The sequence below is a fragment of the Manis pentadactyla genome, chromosome 1 (assembly GCF_030020395.1).
Source record: "Manis pentadactyla isolate mManPen7 chromosome 1, mManPen7.hap1, whole genome shotgun sequence".
NCBI lineage: Eukaryota > Metazoa > Chordata > Mammalia > Pholidota > Manidae > Manis > Manis pentadactyla.
In genome coordinates, this window is record NC_080019.1 from 147076747 (window position 1) to 147104223 (window position 27477).

Consider the following 27477-nt stretch of genomic DNA (forward strand, 5'->3'; position numbering starts at 1 on the left):
AGGTGACCTTTGAGCAAGAGGAGTTGGAACCATCAGCATTCTGAAGTGTTCTGATAAGAGGTCATATTAGGTTGAAGGAGCTAGAGTAAGAATATGAGGGTTTTGACCCATTTACTTATGACTTTAGGACAGGTGTCAACTACAGCAGCAAAGTTGGCTAAAGCTCTTTCTGTTTTGCATGCTCTATTGTATACCTACAGAACCACTCTTCTGGATTAGGGAAACAACAGCTAGAGCACATTATAATTTTCTGGCTGAAAGTAATAGTTCAGATAAAAATTACAGTAAAATGTTCAGTTCCTTCACATGACTAAGGTAAAATAATATTCTAAGCAGTAATAAAAGCCACTACTTCATTTCTCTGAAATACATATATGAAAGATAAGAAACCCTTTTTCAAAGCATTACATTCAGCCAATTGAAAACAAAATTACTTTAACCTAGTTTTTTTTAAGCAAATTTCAAATGTTGTTAGGCTCTCAGAACTAAGACAGCTGAAAAATTAGACTGTTGAGAGAATAAAGGTTAAATCCCTCATCTAGTACATCCTGACCATCTGAGTCTTTTCATTACCCATATACACACAGTAGCTTAGTTGTGTTCTCTTTCATTCTCACTCTCATTTATCTTCAGATACATTATTTTTTCATGCTTCATGACCAATACATTAGACAAGTGATAGCCCTGGTTGATAGGGGGTTCCTACCATAAGGAGTCATTAAAGATTGCCTAATCACCATAAGAAAGGTACTTTTCCTAGACCAATAATTACCTAAACCATTGATGAATAACACTCTGTTCCCAGTGCCCATTCCCCTAATACCCATTGAAATAGCCTTCCTCTTCCCATTTCTTTTTATTATGCAGTGCATGTCTATGTTTAGCAGCTCATGTCATTGTCATTCCAATAGACATTTGCTGCTGCAAAGTGGGAAAAAGCAGTCTTGTCTTAATCTCTAAAACTACAAATTAATATACACACAATACAGTCTTTTCTGGGTGTACAAATTAGTATTAATTACCAAATTTCTAATAAGAAAAGTTTAATATCTTGGATTTGGGGAAAAAAATGCTGTCCTAGGTTAGGTTTCCTAGAAATAGAGCCAGAGACAGAATCACGTGTTCTTCAGGACAAACTTGAGAGTGAGAGGAGGCGAATAGGAAAAGGGAGGCAGACCAACCAGAATGTGGTCTCCAATAAAGTTTAGTCCTGGGCAGATCTAAAGGGAATGCAAGGTGGCTCAGGATCACAAAACCCACTAGTGGGCCTGCCTTGAAGCAAGGGAACCAGCCTTTTATGTTCCATGAATAATTAATTGTCTACCACCTGAGAGGGATAACTGCCAGGTGGTCTCATTAAGGCTGTTCTCATCAGTTAAGCTGCACCCCTCAGCCAGAGTCAGGTCTGGCTTCCTGGGGGTGTAACTTGTGCAGTGGCATAGGTCCCTGTACTCAGAAGGGCCCCACACTTGGTTAAAAGATCTCCTGACCTATCTTGAAATTTTTAGTATTATTGTCATTGAGCTTGTGAACAGTCCAATGAGACAATGGAGTATGTGAGTGAGCAGAGGAATTGCATGTAATGTGTGTCTACCATTTCTTACTTCCAAAATTGCGTATAGCATTTATGATGCCCCATGATCATGGGATTCCAGTGGAGCCAGGACATGTGGATTCAGTGAGAGATAACAAGAACTTGTTTTAAATGAAGGCAACTGTGTTCTTAAGAAACACAAATGACCAAGAAACCTTCTTGTATCCTTTTTAACCTCTGCTCTCTGTGACAGCCAAACAATACTCTGAAAATGATGAAAGAAGGAAGAGGATAGAAAGAGCCTTTTACTCAAGAAAAAGAGTGTTGTTATAATGTGAACAAATCAAGAAGTAATATAAATTAGTAGTTGAGCTAATTCTGTGCATTTCCATTTCTCTGATAAGAATGAAATACATATACCTGATAAATTATGAAATATGGATCAGATAATTTTGGTGACTTTAAAAATGACTTAAATGCTTTTTTACTTGAGTTCAAAACTGACATTGTACAATATAAAGATGAATGATAAAATTCATGCAAATAGTTTAAAGTTTTAACTTTAAGCAGCAAATTAAAAAATTAAGAATGATTCAAGAGAAAGATAAAAAAAGAGAAAGCTTTATAAGATAGTTCCTTTAATAACACTTTTTCTGGCTTTTTGAGCAAACATTTACATTTTTCATTAGACCAACAAGTTATATAACTGGTCATGGCCAAAGCTAGTTTTCTATATAAGGTTCTAGTCATATGCCATTAACTGGAGCATGCCTCAAAATTCAGAGCAGTTACGGAGAAAAAGTATGGCAATTGAGTAATGGCAACAGCATTTACTCCAGTTAGCTCCTTGCCTCATGCAGATGAATCTATTTACTTCACAAATTAAGTTCTCTCTAAGAAAACATAGAACCTCAAGAATGATGTTTGATCACAATTTCTGGGAAAACTTATATATAGAGAACTATTGGTGGGTCAAACTGCACCCCTGATGGTACAGTTGGTTTAGAAGCTCTAACTCGTCATCTCATCATTTCCCTTCCCATCTCTAATTTCAGTTAGCCTTCCTTTCAGCTAGTACTTCTTGATGCAGTGGCTAGCTTGGGTTGACTCAGACCTCCACTTTGAGGCATCATAACAAGGCACATACACTGTATAAGATGCCACAAAAGTAACACTTCAAGGGAAATGGGAAATGACCAGAGATGAGCCTTGGGTGTACAAATTAATATTAATTACCAAATTTCTAAGAAGAAAAGTTTAATATCTTGGATTGGGGGAAACAAATTCTTAGGTTAGGTTCTCTAACCTAATGTGGACTTAGTGGACCTGCTGTGAGACAGACCTGGGCCAGGACTCCATTTATTACCCGATTCCCATGCACTGATACTCTATATGTGCCATGTTAATGTTATGATTTTGCTTTGATGTAAATTCAGAATCTGTATTCAAAAGCCTTTAAAAAGTCTAGATATTCTCTTTTTCTCAGTGAATGATACCTGAATAAATGAATGTAAGTCCCTTTGGAGAACAGCTGGGGGAATCATTACTATATATACTGGTTATTCCTCAAGGGGACTCAGTCTTTGCATTAGCTAATGGAATTTGGGGTGTGAAAACTCGCTTAAGTCTGGAACCTAGGAAAAGGATAATGACCTTTCCTTAGGGGATGGATCACCTAAGCCTTCTGCTCATCCATTCTTGAAAGTCTTTAATTATATAGTAAGTAGTACCTTTGAGGGCTGGCCATCTTGTCTCCAAGATGAAGTGTGCAATATATAGCAAATAAAGTACAAAACACCAGTTAAATTAGAACTTCAGATAAATAATGAAAATACTTAGTATCAATATGTTCCACATAATATTTGGGATATATTTATACTAAAAAAATAAAGATTGCTTATCTGAAACTTAAATAAAGATTGTTTATCTGAAACTTAAATCTAACTGCATGCCCTGTATTCTGTCTGGCATTGCTCCTCTAGGGAAATCATAATTTGTTACCCATTTTTAGAGATAACCACCATACATGTCACCCTAGGCAACATTAAGAAATTGATGGCCGTTTGGATGATTATGCCCATCTTATTTCTGATTGTTAGTTGTTTCCATCTGGCCTTTCCTGTTTGGGGAGTCAATGATCACAGTTATGGGCCAGAATCACTTACCATACATCCCAGCCTACAGAGCTTCTCAGTGTCACTGTGTCTCTCTTGACTTGTGCATCCTTTACTGCCTTGACAAATGGAGGATCCTTCCACAAAACATATCCAGCTCATGGGCCTTCTGATCTTATATAATTAATTTACTATAACATGCCTACTTCTCTGAGTGTTTTTAACCCCTTTCTCCCTGGTTTTCTAGGAAGTTCTGGCATTTCTACTTCATATAATGCTGGCTGTTTTCCCTCACTACCACCCACTTTTGCCTGCCAGTTTCAGGAGCCATTACAGCCATGAATTAGTACTAGTCTCCTTCTCTTTGCTGCCCTAGCTAGAGTGTTAAATCTTGTTTGATGGGAAAGTGTCCCTGTATCACAAACACTACCATATCCAGATTTATGTTTAACCTCTATTGATCAAACACCATCAGCATGTTCTCCCAAGCATACTTTCAGTTCTTATCAATAAAACATAATCAAATCCCATAGTTTATAATCCTTCAGGCTATAATCCTTTTATTCTCCTTTCTGTCAGCACTTCATCACTTGGGCCATGCTGAGATTTGCTCATAGTTTTTTGTTCTTTTTTTTGTTTTTGGTGTTTTTTTCCTCCCTGGTTGTCAGTACAGGAAATGGGAGCAGATCCTGACTAGGAAAGCATTATCTTATAAAGCACTTCATTGATTTGAAGCCTCTGAAAGAACTACAAATAAAGGGGGTGGAAGGAGGAAAAGTTACTACCTCTAATACAACTGAGTGGTCCACATCTAAAGAATCAAAACAAGTTGGTGATCAGTGTTCTCAAGATATGTACATCCAGATAGCCCCATTTTTCTATCTCGGTCTTACTTCTTCCCTATCAAGCATAGAAGACTTGCTGGAGCTGAGAATTCAACTTTTTCTGGAGTTTTGCTATTCTTATGTATAGTTCCTGAGACTGCTCTTCAGTGTGATCAGCCGTCCAGCTATAGAAGATGAATATATTCTTAAATACTGCCATTGAGACCATTTCATCTTCACACCTTGTATTAAATTGGTGATTAATCATCTGGAGTCCATCATCTTCTCTTTTGAAAGCATCATGGTGATCAGCAATAGCCACCTAGTTTCACCATCCTTATTATTAATATGTTCCCTATTCTTTTCAAATGCCAGGGTTATTGCTGTTGCATGAATCTGTATCTCCTTTCACCTTTATCCTCTCCCTGCTTACCCCTGGTAACTTCTTAATAACAAACCACTACAGAATGCTAAAAAAAATTAATATTCTACATACCTGAATCGATGAAATGCTCATTGTCAGGTGGCTAGCTAATGAACCATCTCTAGCAACAAAGTCTTAGTGTTCTTCCCAGGACCACTTCTGGTACCAGCTCTCCAAGGTTAGGCACCACAGAAGCAAAGCCACTCAGGGGTTTGGATGCATGTAAGGCAATTCTCATCAGAAAAACCTGTTAATGAGGGAAGAAAAAGGGAAAGGGAAGTAGCTGAACAAGAGTGTAGTCTCACATAAATTCTAGACTTGCTCTGATTTATTAGCATACCTTGGAGCATAAATCACATTGCAGCGTCATCCTTTTGAGACAAGGCAAACAGACCATAGTGCACTGGGATAAGGAGTGTAACATCTGTCCCAAGTATAAACTGTGAACTTAGCCCCTCATAGCTGGGCTGATGGGCTTACCAGCCAGTAAAGTGGATATGGACAGAACACCAGCAGCATCTCCTACAGTTGCTTTCATAGTAAATTATAGCTACATTTAAACTTTATATTTTGAAAGCTCATCCCAGTACATTAATATCTTAAGTGTCAGTTCTGCTTATCCTGCCCTTTAAATTGCCCAAAACATTTTTTTCACTCACTAATGTTATCAACCTACGATGTATATCCTAATATACAACGGCTTGCCTTCCAACTGCTTCCCTTGTTCAAGAGGACAGAGTCTGGCCCTAATTAGGTTTAATCTCATCTAATACTTATCCTCAGGTCTATTTAGACTCTCATTTTCTATCCTGTGTTTTGGGCCAATTATTTATTCATTTTTATTTTTCTGCATATCAGTGGCAAATTTCCTGTTGCCTACTGTTCGGACCCCTGCTTACTATTCCTCATCTAAAGGTTATCCTGACAAATATATTCTAATTTAATTACTTTCTCCAACTGTAAGGTAAATCATAAACACTCTTCCAACTCTTTTTAACCATGAAAGGCACATAGAATATAGAAAAATAAAGCAGACATTCATACTTTGCCCTTCACAAATTATTATTCCTCTGGGAAGTAGGCTATGGTATGTCTGAATTATCTTCTTTGTAGAAGCATAATGTGCATATTTTGAGACAGTTCTCCACAGGTTTTTAGGAACCAGACTAACTACTAAGATTTACATATTAAATTTAAACTGAGAGATGTTCTCCTCGAAGGGAATCTCCTTTTAAATGACCAATGACAATACTAATATTGTAGAGGAAATGTAAATAAGATAACTGATTTGCTTTTGCTTGGGGGTTCACTTGTGACATTTTTATCAGTATATTTCATTGTAATGCATTCTATTTAAGTCAATATTAATCTTACTTAGCATAGTTGGCTATAATAATAAATTCTGTTATGTAATGTAATTTAAATTGTATAATGTCACACACTGTAGTTGAATATTACAATTACATTATATGTTCAACTGAGTATCCATTTTTATCCAAATAATTTGCCTATTTTATGTTGAAAATACAAAGCTGCCTGAAACATACTAATATCATCTATTGATTCTCTCTACTCTTTGTCTTTCTAATTGTTCATTTAATGCCATATCATAGGTATGAAAATAGTTATTAGAAAATAAACTGTGTAGAATAAATGTCTCTTGTGCCCCAAGCATCTGAAACATTTTTATGAGCATTAATCAAAACCATACATGTACATATTAAGTGTAATGAAATCCCCAGTATGCAAAATATCTCCAAAAGTGTATAGGTTGTACTGGCCCAAATGAACAGGCAAAATAAAGAGACTATTTTCTCACAATGTCTGTTATGATACTAAATGAAAAATTCTAAACTTGATTAAAGTAACTCAAAACAAACTATACCTATTGCTACTTCAAATGAAAATATAAAATCAAAAACTACTAAATAAATAGTTCAGATCAGGCATGTGATATTAAAGATTAGTATCTCTGGGGCAACATGGTAGTTTATTCAAAATAATGTATCATGTGTGGTTCAATACTACTAGGCAGTTCTCTCCAAATACTCTGAGAATCATTAAAGATCTAAGGAGATAATATTTTAAGGTCTCTGCCTGTTCTAATATAATCTTTCTTACCCTACCTTAGACTACTAGGTATGTTACCCACTGCTTTATAAAGGGGAGGATAAGTATGCAATAAGAACCAAAAGGTGGGAGATACATAATAAGTGTAATGACTAAGGTTAAAAAAAGAAAGTTTTAGATAAAAACAACCATCATTATTTGTCTTGTCCCTGGATGAAAGTCAAAATAAAAGTCATTATGGACGGATAAAGGGAAGTGATCAAGGGAACTGGGTGCTGATTTAAGGCAACAGGAGCAGCATGAGATTAAGAAAAAGTTAGCCTTTACCCAAACAACCACCAGTCATTGTCACCAGCACAGAACCATAGGCAAGGTAAATCCCTGCTCAGTGATCATCCAGGTGGGACTCTCAGTGAAATGCAGTAGCATACATTCAGCTGAGTCATGGGCAAGAGCACGGATGAGTCAGTTTCTGTGGATTATTATGTTTGTACAATGGTCTTGCCCCATCTTTTTTTTTAAGAAAAAAAGCTCATGAACATGTTGCTTGAAGGAACTTATGCTACTGAGTCCCCATGAAGCTTCATTAAGCTTTAAGTAAATTAAATTCATTAAAGTCATTAATTTTACAATAAATCCACCTCTGAGCCAGAGTGATGACCATCTGTTCCCCTAGACTGTGCCTAGTTCCCTCCCCAACACTGTATACTCACCAGGGATCTAGGACACACATAAGATTTTCTTCCCATGCGTGAGAGAGAAAGGGAGCAATGGAACCAAACAACAGTGATGGCAGTGAGAAGGTAACTGTACCTATTCAGTAAAGGGCCAACTACAGAATTCCCACTCCAACCCTAAGTTAAGATAATGTTGAAATGCACCACCTTTTTTCATGTTGTCTTCTGTGTCCATACAAGAACCAGGCAAAAAATCAGAAGGGGCGGGGAGAAAGTGAACTCTTTCATTATATTTGTGAATAATAATGGAATTAGTTTTCTTATCAACTAAAAAAAAGAAATGTAAAAGGGCTTTTCTTATTTAAATATTTGTGATTATATTAAGAATTTCTTCTGCTGTTGTGTTCTTTGTAGTCAATGAACCAAAAAATCATGAATTGGTCAAAATAACAAGAGTAGCAGAGAATTGCAGAGCAATTACACAGTGAGATCATTTGTTGGTAAGATAACACCATAGTGCAGGTGTTATCTTAGAGACTGCCCAAGCCAAATCTTGCATTGCCTAGTTGAGGAAACTGGAGGCCTATACAATTTGAATAAAGGCCTAGTTACAGAATAAAGATTTCACAACCACAGAGCAGCAAAATTAGGATTACAACTGAGGTCTTAACTTCAAAAAAAGTATAAATGACAAGTTATAAAATCTAATTGAGGACACTTTTTCTATGATTCCCAAGCTCTCTCTCTTCTCAGCTTCTAATAAAATAAAAATACATTAGCAGAAATTGCCTATTGGAAAAGACAGTGATAAACTGAAAGAAAACCTGAGAGCTTTGGCTCAGCCAAGTGACAATGAAAAAAATGGACATGTGCATGTTCTAAGCTTTATTTCCCTTACCTGTAAAATCACAGCAAAATATTTTCTCTGTAGTTTCCCTAAATCTCTTAAAAGAGTCAAATGAAATAGCTATGAAAATACTTTGTAAACTTACATTAATCCAGTTTTAAATTGTAAAAATTTATATGTGAGAAATGATTTAGTACAACTGGCCAGCCATACTATTTAGGCATCTTCACTTCGCTTTTTTTTTCTTTTTGCCTTAACTCAGTGTACTGTAATTTTGTATGGTATAAAAACCAAGTCACAGTAGGAAAACAACCCAATTTAAAAAATCAGCTGAAGACCTTAACAGACACCTACCAATAAAGATGTACAGGTGGCAAATAAGCATATGAAAAGCTGTTCCATATTATTTGTCATCAAGGAAATATAAATTAAAACAACCATGAAACACAACTACACACCTATTAGAATGGCCATAATCTGGAACTGATACCACCAAATGCTGGTGAGGATGTGAAACAACAGAAACTCTCAGACATTGCTGGTGGGAATGCAAAATGGTACAGCCACTTTGGAAGACTGTTTGGTAGCTTCTTACAAAACTAAATATAATATTTTCATATGATCCAGAAGTCACACTCTTCAATATTTTCACAAGGAATTTGAAAATACATGTCTGGATAAAACCCTGCACATGGATGTATAGCAGCTTTATTCATAATTAGCAAAACTTGAAAACAACATAGTAAAGTTCTTTACTAGGAGGATATTTTTGATAAGTAGTGGTACATCCAAACAGTGGAATATTATTCAGCACTAAAATAAAAGCTACTAGATCATACATAAAAGAAATGCATAATACTAAGTGAAAGAAGCCAATTTGGAAAGGCTACACACTGCTTGATTCCAACTTTATGACATCCTGGAAAAGGCAAAACTGTATAACAAAAACATCAGTGGTTGCCAGAGTTGGGAGAAAGGGTGAGAGATGAATAGGGGAGCACAGAGGACTTTAATGGCAGTGAAAAGACACAGTATGATATTATAATAATGGGCATATGTCACATACACTTGTTCAAACCCAGAGAATGTACAACTCCAAGAATTAACCCTCAGGTAAACTATAGATTTTAGGAGACACTGATGTGTCAATGTGGGTTCTTGGTAAAAAATGTACCATTTTGATGAGTGATGTTGAAAATGGGGGAAACTATGCTTATGTGTGCATAGAAGATATATGGAAAATTTCTGTAACTCCCTCTCAATTCTGTTGTAAACCTGAAACTGCTCTTAAAAAAAAATAATAAGGGAGAAATGTGGGATTCACATATAAATCAAGTATAAAAATCAAATGAATAATCATATCTGACTTGATTGTTTATAGTTCATGATGCATGATCAAAACTGAAAGTTTATGTGATATGACTGCCCTTGCACTGTTCACCATGTAAGAACTTATTCACTATGTAAGAACTTGTTCACCATGTAAGAACTTGTTCGTTATGCTTCAGAAGATTGGAGACTGTTGAGAATTAGGCTTGGGGTTGATTAATGATTGTGCATTGAGTCCCCTATACAGCATTCTATTGTTGTTAACAACCATTTGATCAATAAATATGAGGGATGCCCCCTCAAAAAAAATAGTTTTAGAAGCATTTAATATTTCTACAAATGACTATTGAATAAACTACAAAATAACTATTGAATAAACTCCAAAATAAAATTTTAATAACAGCAATATGTGCAGTTCACAGTTTTTCTAATTATCCTCAGTGGTTTTTTCAAATCTTACCCCCCTTCTTCTAATCTCTCTCAACAAATGACCACAGTGTGTAATTCCCTGAATAAAGGCAATCCACAAGATGGACTGTCCAATTTATATCACCAATTTATGAGTTTCTTAGCATTTATACTTACTCTTTCCTCTTTAATTTTGTTTATAATGGAAAAAGTGTTCTTCCTCCTTTCTAAGATTCATCCCTCTACCTGTGCTTCAGATTATCTCTCTCTCCTCTCCTATAAAGTCATCCTTCCAAACAAGGTTGTGTATACTCACTGTCTTTACTTACCCATTCCCCATTTATACCTCAATTCACTTCAATCTTGCTACAGTACCCATAACTTCACTAAATAACTCTCTCCCATTTGTCATCAATCCTTACTCATAATCCACAGCCACTCATTAGTGCTTGCCTCATCTGGCCTCCCCATTAATTATTTTCTTTTCTTAGGACAGTTTCTTCTTTCTGACCGCTCCTCCACAGTATTCTTTAAAATATCTTTTAAATACTGTATCTCACACTATATGTAACTTTTCTCACTCTGCCAATGCTTTCTAGGCTGTCTTACCCTCCACCACCATGTCCACTGACATCTGTGTGTGGCTGATGTCTCCCAAACCTGGGTCTCCATCCCAGAACTGACTGTATGTTCAAACAAGACCTATATATTGGTTTTATGTTGAATATCTTTATTTGGCACTACTACTGGCACCTCAGAGTCAGCATTTCAAAAAACAAATGCCTCATTTTCAGTTTCAAACCAGTTTTTCTGTTGTCTTGAAGAATAACACAAATTTCCACTCAATTACCAAAGAGAGATATCTATATATTATGCCCTACTCTTTCCTCTCTCATTTTCCCCATATCCATTCAATCACAAATACCCTAGATTCTACATCTAAATACATTTTACTGCAAATCAATTTTATCTATATTGCAACTACCAGTAATTCACAAAGAGTTGTTTCTCACCTGAGTAATTGTACCTACTTTCTAACTCCTGGCTTCCTTCTCCCAACTTAACCATCTTCTGATCAATTCACCATGCATCAGGCAGAATTATATTTCTGACATGAAAATTTGATAATATTTTTCTCCAAATCCAAAATTTGTCAATGACTTCCAATTTGGGGGAAAACTTTATGTATAATTTTAAACTTCCTAATATGTCCTACAAGATTCTTCATTAACTGGCTTCTGAGAGTATCTCCAGCAATAGTGAAGTTTTTTACTTCCACAAAAGTACATGCTATTTTTCTTGATTCTAAACTTTTAATTTCCTGAAACACCCTTCATAAATCCCTTGGCCTGTGCCTATTTCCAGCTGATTAATTCCAATTTTTCACTCAATTTAGACATCCACTAAAAAATACGCATTTTCTGATATTACAAATCTTTTCCAAAATTCTCTAGAGTAAACTGTTCTTTCAATAACGTTCTTCTCACATTGTCTTACTTGCCTGTGTGATTATATATATCTACTAATAGAATGCTGGTAGGATATATATCTTTCTCACTTACCATTTCTTGGAACCAATTCTAAAAAGTAGAAAGTAATCAATAAACATTTGTGGAACACAGAAGGTATCTAAAAGGACAAATAGTACTATCAAAATTCTGAGGTTATTAGCAAAACAAAGGGGAACTGAAAAAGAGAAAAATTAGTTATTATCACTGAACCACACAGGGAGATATGTGTCAGATTTAAACTAAAATTTTCAGTGGCATTTGAAATACATATAGAACCAATCTAAATTAACTTTAGTATTATCGTGAGCCTTTTGAGGTACAGATAAAACAAAAACATGAGCACTGGTTACTCTCTGCTCCTCAGAATCCCACAGAAATGACCAATAAAAATACAGCAACAAAAAAAAATAGAGGAAATTCTCCATTTATGTTAAGAGTAAGTTCAAATTATATAGTACACTTTGCAGTAAATCACTATAAAGAGTTCTGCTATATGGACACTCTCATAACCTGGGAAGAATGAATATTAGTACAAATATCAAGTCCATAAAAGGGTTCACTCTTTTTGACACAATCATTCCAAATATAATAAGATATATTAAGAATACTATGAGAGTTATGTGCAAAGATTTAGATACAAATACATTCTGTCTTACATAAGGTTTCCTCAAAGCCAACCCTAAGTCTGAGAGTTCATCTGAAAGTAGTTTATTAAGAAAGTGCTCCCACAAGAAACCAGTAAGGAAGTGAATTTACACATCAGGGATGAGGAAATAAAGCAAGCAAGTGAAGATTTCAGGCAACATACAAGCTTTAATCCCACAAAGTTGTTCCAAGCTGTAATCTAGAGTATAAAGAAAGGTTGTCTCAGTTTGATAAGAGGGAACCTGGGTTTTTATACTCTAACACCCTGTACTGTATGAGGGCATAATCGGCTAAGCCCATTCTCCTTTCTGCTTGTCGGCAAATATTTTCTAAATCTTATAGGTAATCATTAAAAAAAATTTATAGTCATGCACCATTAAAAGCCAAGGAAGTTTTGGAAAGGGATGATGAGTGTACAAAAATGGTAAATATCTGAGATCTAGGTGGAGTATGAACAGTGGCTGAATGATAAACATTGAGAGAAATATTTTTAAATCACAGTGAAATGTAAGAAATGTAAGTGAGTAACAGTGAATTGATGGTTGTGTAAGATTCATCAGGTGAATTTCTAAGGAGTCTTTTAAGTCCTGTTTCTGTTTTGAATAGCATTTAATTGTATGGAATACTTATTTAACTTTATGAAATGGGGAAAGAAAGAAGTTATAAAAAAAAAACACCTTTATATACAGTGTGTTCTCCAAACGTTCAAACTGTAACATATATGTGTATGTATGTATGTGTATTATATATATATATGTATTTTATAGATATAATCAACAATATGTCTTTAAAAATCTACATTTTAAAGTACAAGATTTAAAGAAATCTCCAAAATCAGAAAATAAAAATACAAGATAAATTATAATGAAGTACAATACCATAAACCTATCTATATGAGGACCTTCATTGACCCAAGCAAAGAGAGTAAATGGAAAGCTAGACAGCAAACACTGAAACACATAGGTTATAGAGCCAGTTTGTCTTGGTTCAAATCTTTGTTCGGCCACTTCGCACCCATCCTCCCCAGTCCCTTTCCCTTTGGAAACTGTTAGTCCATTCCTGGGTTCTGTGAGTCTGCTGCTGTTTTGTTCCTTCAGTTTTTTTCTTTGTTCTTATACTTCACATATGAGTGAAATCATTTGATACTTGTCTTTCTACACGTGGCTTATTTCACTAAGCATAATGCCCTCTAGCTCCATCCATGTTGTTGCAAATGGTAGGATTTGTTTCCTTATTATGGCTGAATAATATTCTATTGAGTATATGTACCACATCTTCTTTATCCATTCACCTACTAATGGACTCTTAGGTTACATCCATTTCTTGGCTATTGTAAATACTCCTGCGATAAACATGGGGGTGCATACGTGTTTTTCAAACTGGGCTCCTGCATTCTTAGGGTAAATTCCTAAGAGTGGAATTCCTGGGTCAAATGGTATTTCTATTTTTAGTTTTCTGAGGAACCTCCATACTGCTTTCCACAATGGTTGAACTAATTTACATTCCCACCAGCAGTGTAGGATGGTTCCCCTTTCTCCACATCCTCACCAACACTTGTTGTTGTTTGTCTTTTGGATGGTGGCCATCCTTACTGGTGTGAGGTGATACCTCATTGTGGTTTTCATTGGCATTTCTCTGATGATTAGCAATGTGAAGCATCTTTTCATGTGCCTGTTGGCCATCTGAATATCTTCTTTGGAGAAGTGTCTGTTCAACTCCTCTGCCCATTTTTTAATTGGATTATTTGCTCTTTGTTTGTTGAGGTGCATGAGCTCTTTATATATTTTGGATGTCAACCCTTTATAGAATATGTCATTTATGAATATATTCTCCCATACTGTAGGATTCCTTTTTGTTCTATCGATGGTGTCCTTTACTGTACAGAAGCTTTTCAGCTTGATATAGTCCCACTTGTTCATTTTTACTTTGGTTTCCCTTGCCCAGGGAGATATGTTCATGAAGAAGTTGCTGATGTTTATGTCCAAGAGATTTTGCCTATTTTTTTTCTAAGAGTTTTATGGTTTCATAATTTACATTCAGGTCTTTGATCCATTTTGAATTTACTTTTGTGTATGGAATTAGACAACAATCCAGTTTTATTCTCTTACATTTAGCTGTTCAGTTTTGCCAACACCAGCTGTTCAAGAGGCTGTCATTTCCCCATTGTATGTCCATGGCTCCTTTATCATATGTTAATTCACCATATATGTTTGTGTTAATATCTGGACTCTCTATTCTATTTCACTGGTCTGTGGGTCTGTTGTTTTGCCAGTACCAAATTGTCTTTATTACCGTGGCTTTGTAGTAGAACTAGAAGTTGGGAAGCAAGATCCCCTCTGCCTTATTCTTCCTTTTCAGGATAGCTTTGGCTATTCAGGGTCTTTTGTTATTCCATTTGAATTTTAGAACTATTTTTCCAGTTTGTTGAAGAATGCTCTTGGTTTTTTTGATAGGGATTGCATTGAATATGTAGGTTGCTTTAGGCAGGATGGACATTTTGACAAAATTAATTCTTCCTAGCCAAGAGCATGGGATGAGTTTCCATTTGTTAGTGACCTCTTTAATTTCTCTTAAGAGTGTCTTGTAGTTTTCAGGGTATAGGTCTTTCACTTCCTTGGTTAGGTTTATTCCTAGGTATTTTATTCTTTTTGATGCAATTGTGAATGAAATTGTTTTCTGGTTTCTATTTCTGCTAGTTCATCGCTAGTGTAGAAAAGCAACAGATTTCTGTGTATTAATTTTGTATCCTGCAACTTTGCTGAATTCAGATATTAGTTCTAGTAGTTTTGGAGTGGAGTCTTTAGGGTTTTAGGGTTTTTTTTTTATGTGCAGTATCATGTCATCTGCACATAGGGACAGTTTGACCTCTTTACCAATCTGGATGCCTTATATTTCTCTGTTTTGTCTGATAGTCATGGCTAAGACCTCCAGTACTATGCTGAATAATAGTGGGAAGAGTGGGTATCCCTTTCTTGTTCCTGATCTTAGGTGAAAAGCATTCAGATTCTCACTGTTAAGAATGATGTTGACTGTAGGTTTGTTGTATATGGCCTTTATTATGTTGAGGTACTTGCCCTCTATACCCATTTTTTTGAGAGTTTTTATCATGAATGGATGTTGAATTTTATTGAATGCTTTTTCTGCATCTATGGAGATGATCATGTGGTTTTAGTCCTTCTTTTTGTTGATGTGGTGGATGACGTTGATGGATTTTTGAATGTGTACCATCCTTGCATCCCTGAGATGAATCCCACTTGATCATGGTATATGATCCTCTTGATCTATTTTTGAATTTGGTTTGCTAATATTTTGTTGAGTATCTTTGCATCTATTTCATCAAGGAAATTGGTCTGTAATTTTCTTTTTTGGTGGGGTCTTTGCATGGTTTTGGTATTAGAGTGATGGCGGCTTCATAGAATGAGTTTGGAAGTATTCCCTCCTCTCATGTTTTTTGGAAAACTTGAAGGAGTATGGGTATTATGTCTTCTCTATATGTCTGATAAAATTCAGTAGTGAATCCATCTGGCCCAGGCGTTTTGTTTTTGGATAATTTTTTGATTACCGATTCAATTTTGTTGCTTTTCTTTGGTCTGTTTGGATTTTCTGTTTCTTCCTTGGTCAGTCTTGGAAGGTTGTATTTTTCTAGGAAGTTGTCCATTTCTTCCATGTTTGCCAGCTTGTTAGGATATAGGTTTTCATAGTATTCTCTAATAATTCTTTGTATTTCTTTGGAGTCCATCGTGATTTTTCCTTTCTCATTTCTGATTCTCTATATGTGTATATATTCTCTTTTTCTCTAAATAAGTCTGGCTAGGGGTTCATCTATTTTGTTTATTTTTTCAAGATCCAGCTTTTGGTTTTGTTGAATTTTTCTATTGTTTTATTCTTCTCGATTTTATGTATTTATTTTCTGATCTTTATTATGTCCCTCCTTCTGCTGAATTTGGGCTTCATTTGTTCTTCTTTTTCCAGTTTCAATAATTGTGACTTTAGTCTATTCATTTGGAATTGTTATTCCTTCTTTAAATAGGCCTGGATTGCTAGGTACTTTGCTCTTAGAACTGCCTTCACTGCATCCCACAGAAGTTGGGGTTTTGTGCTCTTGTTGTTTGTCTCCATATATTGCTTGATCTCTATTTTAATTTGCTCATTGATCCATTGATTATTTAGGAGCATGTTGTTAAGCCTCCATGTGTTTGTGAGCCTTTTTGTTTTCTTTGTACAATTTAATTCTAGTTTTATACCTTTGTGGTCTGAGAGGTTGTTTGGTAGAATTTCAGTCTTTTTGAAATTACTGAGGCTCTTTTTGTGGCCCAGTATATGGTCTATTCTGGAGAATTTTCCATATATACTTGAGAAGAGTGTGCATCCTGCTGCTTTTGGGTGTAGAGTTCTATAGATGTCTTTTAGGTCCATCTGTTCTAGTGTGCTGTTCGGTGCCTCTGTGTCCTTACTTATTTTCTGTCTGGTTGATCTGTGCTTTGGAGTGCCTCGTGTGTTGAAGTCTCCTAAAATGAATGCATTGCATTGTATTTCCTCCTTTAATTCTGTTAGCATTTTTTTCACATTTGTCGATACTCCTGTGTTGGGTGCTTATATATTTATAATGGTTATATCCTCTTTATCACTATGTAATGTCCTTCTTTACCTCTTGTTACTTCCTTTGTTTTGAAGTCTATTTTGTCTGATGCTAGTACTGCAACACCTGCTTTTTCTCTCTATTGTTTGCATGAAATATCTTTTTCCATCCCTTCACTTTTAGTCTGTGTATGTCTTTGGGTTTGAGGTGAGTCTCTTGTAAGCAGCATATAGAAAGGTTGTACTTTTTTTATCCATTTTATTACTTTGTGTCTTTAGATTGGTGCATTCAATCCATTTACATTTAGGGTGATTATTGAAAGATATGTACTCATTGCCATTGCAGGCTTTATATTCGTGGTTACCAAAGGTTCAATGGTAGCTTCTTTACTATCTCACTATCTAACTTAACTCGCTTATTAAGCTATTATAAACATAGTCTGATGATTCTTAATTTCTCTCCCTTCTTATTCCTCCTCCTCCATTCTTTATATGTTAGGTGTTTTGTTCTGTAATCTTTTGTGTTTCTTTTGACTGCTTTTGTGAGTAGTTGATTTTATTTTTTGCCTATAGTTAGTATTTGGTTGGTCTGCTTTCTTTGCTACAATTCTATTTTCTCCTGCGACATCTATTTAGCATTAGGAGTGCTTCCATCTAGAGCAGTTCCTTTTAGAATACCCTGTAGAGGTGGGATGTGGGAGGCAAATTCCCTCAACTTTTGCTTGTCTGGAAATTATTTGATCCATCCTTCAAATTTAAATGATATTCATGCTGGATACAGTATTCTTGGTTCAAGGCCCTTCTGTTTCAGTGCATTAAATACATCATGCCATTCTCTTCTGGCCTCTAAGGTTTCTGTTGAGAAGTCTGATGATAGCCTGATGGGGTTTCCTTTGTAGGTGATCTTTTTTCTCTCTCTGGCTGCCTTTAATACTCTGTCCTTGTCTTTGATCTTTGCTGTTTTAATTATTATAAGTCTTCATGTTGTCCTCCTTGGGTCCCTTGTGTTGGAAGATCTTTGGGTTTCCATGATCTGAGAGACTATTTCCTTCCACAACTTGGGGAAGTTTTCAGCAATTATTTCTTCAAAGAGACTTTCTATCCCTTTTTCTCTCTCCTCTTCTTCAGGTACCCCTGTAGTGTGAATATTGTTCCATTTAGATTGGTCACACAGTTCTCTTAATATTCTTTACTTCCTAGAGATCCTTTTATCTCTGTCTGCCTCAGCTTCTCTGTATTCCTGTTATCTGATCTCTATTTCATTAACAGTCTCTTGCATCTCATCCAGTCTGCTCTTAAGACCTTATATCAATTGTTTCATTTCTGTTATCTCCCTCCAGACTTCATCCCTTAGCTCTTACATATTTCTCTGCAGCTCCATCAGCATGGTTATGACTTTTATTTTGAATTCTTTTTCAGGAAGATTGGTTATATCTATCTCACCAGGCCCTCTCTCTGGGGTTGTCTGAGTGATTTTTGAGTGGTCCAGATTCTTCTGCCTTTTCATGGCGATAGAAGTGGTCACAGGCAGGTAGTGCATATTTAAGCTGGGAGAACAAAGTCACTTCCAGCTTTTTTTGTCACCTTACCCTTCTCCGCTGCCTATGCCTTCTACCTATGAACTGGGAGCAGTCCCTGGGATAATATCCTGAGCTGCCATGGGCCCAGCGGCCGTCGGGATAGCCTAGGGCCCTGTGGGGGGTTGCAGACACTGCAGGTGTGTTCTCTTGTGAGAACCCCTTCATGCCTTTTGGACCTTGTTCCAGCTTCCGCTGCCTGTGCTGTCTACCTGTACACCAGGAGCAGTCTCTGGGATAATCTTCTGAGCTGCTGTGGTGAGCGGCCCTCATGATAGCCTAGGACCCTGTGGGAGGTCGCAGCCACAGCAGGTATGTTCTCCTGTGAGAACTGTGCCCCTTCACACCTTCCGGACCTTGCTCTCACTTCCTCTGTCTGTCCTGGTTAGCTGCATGCTGGGAGGAGACTGTGTGGTTGCTGTGGGCTGACCTGTTCTCTGCTGTTCCACAGCTGTGGCGGGTCAGCCGGTTTGGTTGCAGCACCACTGGGGGAATGAATGTCAAGCAGCTTATTGCTGTGAGGGGCTTCGGGTGTATGTTATCCCCCAGGGGGTAAGGGAGCCTGAAGTTCCTCAAGATTCCCAGTCTGCTGGGCTGAGTGTGCTAGGACAAGTCTGTCCAGCTGCTGAGCCCTTGTCCCTTTAAGACTTTTAAAAAGTGCCCACTTTTCTTTTATCCCAGGGGAGCCAGCCATGGGTCCCCACTCGCAGTCTCCATCTCAGATTTTACTTTTCCATTTCTCTAATATCCAATACACAATGCAGTGTGGGTCTGTGCTCCCATTGCAGATTACTAGAGCTGGTTATTTAGTAGTCCTGTTCTTCCATTCCCTCCCTACTCTGATTCTTTTCCTCCTGCCGGTGAGCTGGGATGATGGGAGTGTCCTGGTCCTGCCAGGTCATGGCTTTGTATCTTACCCTTTTCCTGAGATGCTGAGTTCTCGCAGATGTACACAGAGCCTGGCTGTTGTACTGTATCTTCTGGTCTCTCTTTTAAGAATAGTTACATTTGTTTTATTTTCAAAAATATATATGGTTTTGGGAGGAGATCTCTGCCACCCTACTCACACCACCATCTTGAGCCCCTCCTCCTTTGACTTTTTATATAAATTTACACAACTTTTATTGTCTAATTCAGGTTAAATAGAATATATTAAGCAGACTTAAGTAGGCCTACTACCATTGCAGCACTTAATGCATACATCTTAAGCAGTTTATGTTTTGAAAGCTTGATACAAAAAACTTTATTTAGAGAGTTCTTAAAGAGCTCCCTTAAAGAACTTAATCCTACAGTGAACTTGATCCACAAGGTGAAACAGAATCCCACTATTAGAAACATTGACAAACAATAAATGAAAATAAATCAACATGACGGAGTAAGAACCTTGATCTGGGATTGAGCATAACTGATGGTTTCGGGTTTTCAACTTTCAGTCTGCATGATCAACAACATGTGCTGGTCTCATGACTAAGGATATTGATCTAGAGAATTTCAAGGTTCCCTTTCACTCTTTATTTTATAACAGTTATCTTACAGTTTTTCTTTTTTATCTGTTTGGTTTTTCTTTTTCAACTTTTGTATTTGAGTTTTTCTTCATTTAACTTTTAATAAAACCCTACTATAGTTGAATATTAAAACAAAACAATATCAAGTAGTGAGCTATGGTTATAGTCCTTCACTCATTCAGTACTACATATAAAATGCCAGCAGTGAGTGTTACATTCACTGGCCCTATTACAAGGTCTGACACTGAACACCACCCCTAGGATGATGATGATCATCCTCATATGCTACTCCATTGTATGGCACCATCTTTCCTGATTTGGATCAAAGTCCACCAGTTCTACCTGGTCCATTTCATCAGTCTCTTCTACTTCCTTCCACTCAGGGAGGAGTTTTTCCAACAAAGAGAGTTTATCTGGGGAAAGAAAGCCATTCTCAGGAAAGTTTACCTTAAATTCGATGATTAGGTGACCCTTTTCTTATGGTCTTGATAAATTGGCATGCCTTCATTTAGTGTGCACTTAATGTCTCCATGCTTGACAATCTGACCTGGATGAGAGGTGATGACTGTGGTTCATTTGTCAAGAGTAGATACTGGCTTTTGGAAGCCACACAGTGCTTCAACCAGCTGTATGTCCATACATGTAAAAAGGTCTTCTCCTCATCGAGTACAAACAACATGGTCCTTCTGATCTAAAACAATGATAATATCCCCAGGCTCCAGTCCTGGTTCTTGGTCTCCTTCACCATGGAATGTTATCTTCTGGCCATCTTTCATGCCTTTGTCAATATGAACTTCTAGAATCTTCTATCTTCCTTCCATTGAAGCTTTTACATTTATCTTTAGGACTGATCCATTCCCTGTGGCCCTGGCATTCCTTGCACACAGACTGAATTTGCTGAACCATTCCAGGTCCTATCTAATGAATTTTGTTTGCATTCCAGTGCTTCGGCAATTAGGACAGCATTCTACTGCTCCTTTCTTACCACCTCGGCCTTAACATTTGTCACAAATCACATTCTTTTGCAGAGCTAGTTTTCTTGTTGCACCATTATATAAGTCTTCTAAGGTTACTGAGAGTTAATGCACAACATTTTTACCTCACCTTTCTCTCTGCATCCTTTCTCCTCCTCCAAAAAACATATCAGAGATGTTCATGGGGGAGCCAAAACCACCACCTGCTCCACCTTCTTTAATTGCCTGTTTTTCTCCTGTCATATAATTCCCTTTCCTTTGCATCAAAGAGCACTCCGTAAGCTTGAGGAATCTGTTTAAACTTCTTTCCTTCATTTGGATTCTCATCAGGGTGGTACTTCAACACTAGTTTCCTATAAGCCTTTTAAAATTCTTCCTGAGTGGCATTGGGTTTGACCCCCAAAACATCATAGTAAGTTGTTTCTTTCACCATTTTCTACAACCAGTAAGCAGGCTGGGGCCAGTTTGGGGAAGGAGTGCATTGCTGTGCACAACTCAAGCAGCCACCGCTCCTCCACCTCTCATCGAGCATTCTGGAAAGTTCCTGTTTATCTGTTTTTATTATAGAACTATAAGTTCTATATCAAAACCATGCATTATTCACCCTGGAATATCAGAAGCATGATAAGTCTTCGATAAGCATTTGTTCAGTAAATTAATAATGCCCAGGAGTATGACAAGTTAAGTGTTCAGACAGCCCCTCCAACTGAAAATAACTAAAAGTGCTGAAATGTAAGCGAAGTCTTTTTGTTAAAATGACTGAAGAATTGAAAGATAGTAAAGCAATATTAAGCTAAAAGAGGATGTTCAAGATGGCACTATAGAAAGAGTCTGAATCACCTCCCACATACATACCAAATCTGTACCTACATACAAAGCAATTCCTACTGAGGGAGAACTGAAGGCTGAGCAAACAGCTTCTGCATGTACAAAAGGGATATATAAACAACATTAAAAAAAGAAGAAATGAAGACATGGTAACATCAAGAACCTAATCCCCAGTGCTGTAATCTGCAATAGACATGGATATCACTGAAATGCCTTTGTGCAGATTCACCTGCCCTGGGGCACAGGAAAAAAATGTAGTTTAAATAGCACCTAGACAATGATTGAAAGAAGCCAAGTTTCAGAAATAGCACACCTGACAAATAGTGGAGAAGCACCTAGAAGTCTTTCCAGGTTGTAGAAGTTGGGAAGCACCATTGTTTACATTTCACTAGCACAATGATAGTGTAGATGGGAACAGATTCTGGACACACTCACCAACTCCAGATATAACCCCAGACAGCCTCCTAGCACCAACATAAATCCAGAAGTGTTAATACAAAGTCCAGCAGTCCTATCAAGGCATCACTTCAGCATGCACTCAGACTACCTACTTGCATCTCTTCCACACCCAACCACCCTGTCAGTGTACCTTCAGTAATACTCAGTGAAACTGTTCTCAGCCCATGCTCCCTCACCCCCAGTGGTGTATCCCCCAGAAGGTGCTCAGTGGGACTTCCCCAGATTGTTTCCCCTCAACCCCTGGATGCTCTTCAGTGTACTCCCCACCTAGCTGGTACTTACCAGGACAAACCCAGCCCATGCCCACCTGGCCTCTAGCCAGCTAACTGAAACCATCAGGTACCTATAGTTTATCCAGAGGTTGTTTATACACATAGCCACTCCTTCAATACTGGAAAAGATAGCCATATCACCTAATGTACAGAAATAAACACAAAAAATCAAACAAAATGAGGAGACAAGGTAATATGCTCCAAATGAAAGAAAAAGACAAAACTTCAAAAATAAATAAATAAATAAATGAAGTGGGGTTAAGTAATCTACCTGACGAAGTATTCAAAATAATGGTTACAAAGATGCTTCTCAAACATGGGAAAACAGTGGATGAACTCAGGGAGGACTTCAACAAAGAGACATAAAATATACAAGAAAACATATCAGAGTTAAAAATACAATAAATGAAATGAAAAATACACTAGAGGGAATCAACAGCAGAGTATAGGATGAAGAAAAACAAATCAGAGATTTGGAAGACAGAATAATAGAAAGGACTCAAGCTGAGAAGCAGAAAGAAAAAAGAATACATAAAAATGAGAATAGGCTAAGGGACCTCCAAGATAACATCAAATGTGCAAATATTTGCATTATAGGAGTCTTAGAAGAAGGGAGAGAGAAAAGACTGGTAGACTTATTTGAATAAGTAATAGCTGAAAAATTTTACTAAACTGGGAAGACATCCAGGTCCAGGAAGCACAGAGTGCTCCAAACAATATAAGTGCAAAGAGGTCCGTCCATACTAAGACACATAATCATTAAAATGTTGAAGATCAAAGACTAAGAGAGAAATAAAAGCAGCAAGAGAAAAGCAACAAGTTACATACAAAGGAAGCCCCATAAAGTTATTAGCCCATTATTCAGCAGAAACTCTATAGGCCCGAAGGGAGTGATGTTTAAAGTACCAAAAAGAAAAATCGTACAACCAAGAATATTCTTTGTGACAGGTTATAATTCAGAACTGAAGAAGAGATAAAGAATTTCTTAGATAAACAGAAGTTAGAAGAATTCACTGCCACTATACCAGCCTTAAAAGAAATCTTAAAGACTTCTTTAAGAAGAAAAGAAAAGGCCACAGATAGAAGCAAGAAAATTATGAAAGGAAAAATTTCACTGGTAAAGCAAACATAAAGCAAAGGTAGTAGATCAATCACTTAAAAGCTAGTATGAAGTTTAAAAGATGAAAGTAGTAACATCAATTACACTGAAAAATTAAGGGAATTACTAAATAAAAAGGTGTAAAATAAGACATCATATACATAAAATATGGAGGAGAGGGAATAAAAATTCACTGCTGTTAGGATGCACTCAAACTTAAGGGCCCATCAACTTAGCATATACTGCTAATATGTAGGACGTTATATATGAAACTCATCGTAACCACAAACCAAAAGCCTGTAATAGATATATACAGAAAAGAAAAGAATGCAACTTTTAAACTAAAGAAAGTCAACACACACAAGAAAAGAGAGTAATAGAAGGATTGGAGAACAACTACAATATCAACCAGGAACATTTAATAAAATGTCAATAAGTGTTTCTCAGCCTGGCTTATTTCACTGAGCATAATACCCTCTAGCTCCATCCATGTTGTTGCAAATGGTAGGATTCGTTTTCTTCTTATGGCTGAATAATATTCCATTGTGAATATGTACCACCTCTTCTTTATCCATTCATCTACTGATGGACGCTTAGGTTGCTTCCATGTCTTGGCTATTGTAAATAGTGCAGCGATAAACATAGGGGTGCATATGTTTTTTTCAAACTGGGCTGCTGCATTCTTAGGGTAAATTCCTAGCAGTGGAATTCCTGGTACCAAATGATTTCACTCATATGTGGAGTATAGGAACAAAGAAAAAACTGAAGGAACAAAACAGCAGCAGAATCCCAGAACCCAAGAAGGGACTAACAGTTAACAAAGGGAAAGGGACTGGGTAGGATAGGTGGGAAGGGAGGGATGGTGGGGGGAAGAAAGGGGGCATTATGATTGGCATGTATAATGGGGGGCACAGGGAGGGCTGTACAACACAGAGTAGACAAGTAGTGATTCTACAGTATCTTACTACACTGAGGGACAGTGACTGTAATGGGGTTTGTGGGGGGGGACTTGGTGAAGGGGGGAGTCTAGTAAACATAATGTTCCTTATGTAATTGTAGATTAATCATACCAAAATAAAAAATTAAAAATGCCAATAAATGCTTAACTTTCAGTAATTATCTAAATATAAATGGACTAAATGCTCAAATCAAAAGACATAGGGTGACTGAGTGGATTAATAAAAGGTCTGTCTATATGCTGCCTACAAGAGATTCATCTCAGTACCTAAAAACACACACACAATGTAACTGAAGGGATGGAAAATAGATTCCATACAAAAGAAAATTAAAGAAAAAAAAAAACCTGAGGCAAAACACTTAAGTCAGACAAAATAGAATTTAAAATAAAAACTGTAACAAGAGACAGAAAGGACATTACATAATGATAAAGGGTTCAGTCCAGCAAAATGGTATAATTGTAAATATCCTCACAGCCAACAAAAGAGCACCTAAATAAATAAAGCAAATATTAATAGACATAAAGAGAGTACTGATAGTAACACAATAATACTAGGGGACTTTAACTCCCCATTTACATCAATGGATAAGTCATCCAGACAGAAAGTCAATATGGAAACAGTAGCTTTGAAAGACAAATTAGATCAGATGGACTTAAGAGATATGTACTGAAATTACATAAAATAGCAGAATACACAATCTTTTCAGTGCACTGGAACAGTCTCCAAGATAGGTCACCATGTTAGGCCACAAAACAAGCCTCAGTACATTTCAGGAAATTAAAATCATACCAAGCAGTTTTTCTGACCACAGTGGTATGAAACTGGAAACAATTAGAAAAAAAGAACTGGGAAAAACTGAAACACAAGGAGGCTAAACAACATATTACTAACCAATCAGTGGATCAATGAATAAACCAAAGAGTATGTAAAAAAACACTTGGAGACTACTAAAAATAGAAACAGGACAGTTAAAAATATTTGGGGTGCAGCAAAAACAGTTCAAGAAGTTTATATCAATGCAGACCTACCTTAAGAAAAAGTGAAATCTCAAATAAACAACCTAATCTTCCACCAAAAGAACTAGAAAAAGAAGAAGAAACAAAGCTCAAAAAGTTAGCAGGAAGAAGCAAATACAGTGCAAATAGCAATGAAATAGAAACACTAAAAAAAATGAGGCTAAGAGCTTGTTCTTTGAAAGGTAAAAACTGATAAACTGTTAGCATCAAGAAAAAAAGAGAGAATTCAAGTAAAATTGGAAATGAAAGAAGTTATGACTGACAACACAGAGATACAGCAGATTATGAAAGATTACTGTAAAAATCTAAAAGAGATGGATAAATTCCTAGAACATGGAAACTTCTAAGACCAAAACAGGAATAGACCATTACTAGTAACAAGTACAGTCCATAATCAAAAAGTTCCCAACAAACAAAAGTCTAGGAACAAATGATTTCACAAGTGAATTCTCACAAAAAAGAAAACTAAATAGATATTAAGTAACTTTCTCAAGCAATTGCAAAAAAATTTGAAGAGGAAGGAAAGCTTCCCAATTCACTGTACAAGGCCAGCATCAAGTTAATAACAAAAACCAGACAAAGACACTACAAAAAGTAAAAGTACAGAATATCCCGATGAACATAGAGGCACAAGTCCTCAACAAAATATTAAGAAACAAAACCCATAATTACACTAAAAGGATCATTCTCCATTACCAACTAGTATTTATTCTAGGAATGCAAAAATGTATGATTCAGTATCAACTTCAGTCAACCAAGGTGAGTCACCACATTAATGAAATGAAGGGTAGAAACTATATGATCATCTCAGTAGTTGAAGAAAAACTTTTGACGAATTTCAACATCCATTCATACTAAAAACTTTCAACAGACTGTGTATAGAGGGAACATACCTCAATATAATAAAGGCTATATATATAACAAACCAACAGCTAAAATCTAACTCAATGGTGAAAAGTTGAAACTTTTCCTCTACAGTCAGGAATAAAACAAGGATGCACATTCTCACCAGGTTTACTCAACACAGTACTGGAAGTCCTAGCCACAGCAATCACACATGAAAAAGAAAGAAAAAGCATCCAAACTGGTAAGGAAGTAGTAAAATTTTTACTATCTACAGATGACATAATAACTATGTATAGAACACCTAAAGACTCTACCAAAATCTATTATAAATAATACATGCAATCCATATGACCATACCAATGGAAATTTTTCACAGAACTGTAATAAATAATCCTAAAATTTGTATAGAACCATGAAAAACAACAAGTAGGCAAAGCAATCTTGAGAAAGATGAACCAAGCTGGAGGTATCATGCTCCCTGGTTTCAAACTATACTAAAGAGCTATGTTAATCAAACGGTATGGTACTGGCACAAAAATAGACACATAGAACAATGGAATAGAAGATGGAGTCCAGAAGTAAAACCACAATTTTAAGATCAATTAATCTGTGACAAAGGAGACAATAAGATACAATGAGTAAAAGATAGTTACTTCAATCAGTGGTGTTGGGAAAACTCAACAGCTACACACAAAAGAATGAAACTAGATCACTGTCTCACACCATAGAAAAATAAACTTGATATGGATTAAAGATTTCAATGTAAGACCTGAAACCATAAAACTCCTAAAAGTAAACATATACAGTAAACTCTTGAACATCAGCATTAATAATCTTTTCTGGATATGTCTCCCCAAGCAAGGGAGATAAAAGCAAAAATAAACAAGACTATATCAAACTAAAAACCTTGCACAAGAAAGGAAACCTTCAACAAAACAAAAAGACAACCTACGAAATGGGAAAAATATATTTGCAAATGAC

At 36.5% G+C, this 27477-nt stretch overlaps 1 pseudogene; it reads right to left on the reverse strand.

The window, feature by feature from the left end:
- Positions 1 to 20206: 20206 nt before the first annotated feature.
- LOC118919100 (dnaJ homolog subfamily A member 1-like) lies at positions 20207 to 21482 on the reverse strand (annotated as a pseudogene).
- Between the last annotated feature and the right edge of the window lie 5995 nt (positions 21483 to 27477).